This window comes from Papaver somniferum, unplaced genomic scaffold, assembly GCF_003573695.1.
Source record: "Papaver somniferum cultivar HN1 unplaced genomic scaffold, ASM357369v1 unplaced-scaffold_123, whole genome shotgun sequence".
Taxonomy (NCBI): domain Eukaryota; kingdom Viridiplantae; phylum Streptophyta; class Magnoliopsida; order Ranunculales; family Papaveraceae; genus Papaver; species Papaver somniferum.
Window position 1 is genome coordinate 3,335,776 of NW_020621381.1, and position 3,824 is coordinate 3,339,599.

The following is a 3,824-nucleotide window of genomic DNA, read 5'->3' on the forward strand; positions in this document are numbered from 1 at the left end:
CACCTCCAACTGAACAACCATAACTTAAAGGTGATTTAAACTAGGTTTCCAGCCATTCTAGTCCAAAGTGTGTCTTTGCAACTGCTTTACTCGGAAATCTATTTAAATTACACAGTTGTTGAAAGAACATACATTCACTGATATGTGGTGATTATGCATAACTCATCATGCTTCTAACCATTTTCATAAAAGTATGATTTTGCCTTTTGTTATACACCATTATGCCAAGGATAAGCTGGCCTTGTGTATTGAGCAACAAATCCAAACTTTTGGAGATACTACGTAAAAGATTTAGGATATTATCATGTTTTGTCATACCTTTCACAATATTCACCACCTTTATCAGACTTTATGATTTTCACTTTCTCTATAATTGCCTCTTAATTTTAATAATGAATTTTCGAGAAAACATCCACGGATTGAGATTCATAATGCAATTGATAGATGTACACAGTAACGCGAAAAATCATTAGGTGATAAACAATTTTATCTTCCAAAAAATGGACCATTAAAAGTCTACAAAATAATTATAATCAACAATTAATAAGAACAAAAGCTGAAATTTATAATAGAAATAAATGACAATTAAGCTTACATTAGTTTCATGCCTTCAATATGATTCTCCTGTGGGTAAAACCTTATCAAGGAACAATGTGAGACATGAAAAACATAAGTACATATTTTACCTTCTCATACACACAACATTATGTTTGTTTAATGCCACAACTAGAATTACCTGTGGGAGAATCTCGTCCCATCATGTATTAACAAACTCAAATAACTCTAATGTTCAACCTAATACATCGGAATAATAGTCACCCGTGGGTAGCTATTATTTTACATGTATATGAAACATTTAAATAAACTTAATGCTTGTTTAAACGTGTGAACCAAAGCTACTTGTGAGCAGCATTGTTCTAATCGTTAATTCAAACTAAAAGGACTCAAAATATATAATACTTACAAGATAAGAGTTTAGTATCACTGTGGCAATAACTAAACAATCCAGAAAATATGTACAGCTGCAAATATCACACTAGCTTTTCTTGTGACATTGCATGGCCCTAATCAATGATATGGACATCCTTGATCTGATCATAAAATTAGTCGATTATTAACAATTATGAGTAACCCTGAAACATTAATCATAAGCATTTATTCAAAAACATGTCATATATAATTTGTGAAAATGTCCAACACCCTTTAATTAAAAACATATCCAAACGTGATGAACCTTTCATAAACTAAAATCGAGCATTAAGCAAGTCTATAAGTATAATTCAATAATAAAATTTCGTTTGAAGAAAGTTCTTTGATGCATCGCTAGTTAAATTCGATACTAGGTTTAAGGATCAGAATAAATAAAGGTTACAATATAGATAATGATTTTCACAAATATAAGAAATAACCTAAAAAACAATAATTCTTTATTTCTTCTTTAAAAAATGCACCGAGCTTTAGACTTAAAATAACATATTTTATTGCGCATTTAAAATATGAAAATCCATTATGGGTTACTCAATTATATATAAGCATTTAAAAACTTTAAATAAGCATTTTAAAGAAAGTATGTACCAAAAATCATGTGGCGTTTAATTAATCATGATTTTATTTGAATGTGTCTATCAAAAATGGTCAAAAGAAAAATTAAACATAATGACACTAGACACCCTCAAGATTTAAATCTATTCATATCCATAATGTATGATTAACAATCATATCAGTCGGTGTTTTATTAAATATGTGAACTCCAATTTTCTGTGGGTAAATTTTGTTCTGACATATGTAAGAAAAACAAGATTACAAGAATTTGACAAAATTGTGATCATGACCAAAAGTGATTTGACATCACTGTGGTGATAGCCAATCAACTAAAATAATATCATTATCACATGATGTCGATAACTGCAAAACCTACACTTTACGGTTTGCAAATTCATGCTTATAATGACATTATGATTATACTAAGATATAACACTCCAGTATCACTGTAGTGATAACTAAAGAATCCAATAATAATTTTAAGTATAATCCCATAAAATTTAAAGAAAAAAACGATAATGTGAGAGAAACTATACCATAACACATAAGCACACAAACCATATCATAATGCACACACAAATTTAATGGTGTAAAGATGGTTTTGATCATAAAATTTATAATGAAACTCGATAAAAAATCATTTTAGTGTTTCGATAAAACGGAAGCGTAAGTTAATTTACAATAAAAATTGGTTTCATTAGTTTTGAAATTAATACTGTCTCATTATCTTAATATTAACTAACACATATACATTCCCACAAGAAAATATTAATGTTTCCAATTTTTAATGTCTTAATAACCATTCACGTGATGAACTTTTTTTGTTTATCTTCATTGCTTTGGAGCACTTAAAGATATAATGCCTAATAAATATTTTCTCATTTATATCATATCTCCAATTTACCTCTCCTTCACATACAAGGCAAGTAGAATATATATATGGACTTTAGTTGAATAATTATGCATGTTTATGACTACATGATGTCGACATTCTTCCATTTGATTTATCATCATTATTACGTTCATTATTACCTTATTTATATGTCATTATTTAAAAATAATATTCTTACGATGATTTTTTTTATTATTATTTACATGCCAAAAATAAAATCATTAGGCCAAAAATAAACTCATTAGGCAAAAAGTGTTAATTTATTTACATAAAATAAAGGGTAGGACAGTAGTATTAAATTAAAATATATTTTCCTCCAAAATTAAGTAGCTCATTAATGTTGAAATATATTTTCTTCCAAAATGAAGTAGGTCATATAAAAGTATAAACGAAAATCATAAATGAGAATGGCCACAGGATCTTAAATTATACATTATACGATAATTTTCAACTGATTTGATTTTGATTCAGGGTTCATGAAAGTGTGAGCATGATATGGGTCAAGAATAGTTAGATACTAAAACAAATGCAATTCAATAAGAACGATTATGTTCACATAAGGGAAAACAAAAATATCAAACCCAATTTTATTATATTATTGCAAATAATTAACGGACGATCATGAGTTCTTAACACAAACTCTAGATGCCAACTATAATATTTAATTTATAGAAACGTAATTTAGGATCATTGAACTTCATGATAATCACACGATAAAATATGCAAAAATTGTTAATGGAGAATACCTGATAGCGCTAATCCGTGTTACGGTACCGATCATCTTTGTAGCAGCGGTAAAACTTGCGGAGGTCATGATTTCTCTCTCTTAACCTTAGCCGTAATGAGTAAAATCCTTGGATACAATAGTAATGGTTATTGTTTCCCTTTCATAGGTAGAGAGAGGACCAAGTTCCTAGAATTTTAGTATTAGACATTAGATCTCGACCGTCCATCAAGGAAGAGCACAAATAGGATACTAACTCCTTATATAAACGATGGATTAATTAGATATTTAACAATATCCTAAATACAACCAGATTTTCATATGGTCCCAATAAAGATAATTATCCTATAAAAAATTATCTTACACAAGAACCTTAACTGTTGAACTCTATTCAGAATACCCATTATCCAGACTCTGCTCCAACTGTTTTTTCGGTTAACAACACCACTTCTCCACCCATTACTCGGACAATATTCATCCCAGTACAGAGTGGTGAAGAAAATCTCATTCAGGCCATTTCTCGAACACCTGATGTGCACTGACTCTATTAATGAAGACACAACTTCGATAGTGTTTTCTAAGAGAACTCACATTCAACACAAACCCAATGTTCAGGATTCATCCAACATTCATAAACCTTCACATTCATCCCCCATTATAAACCAA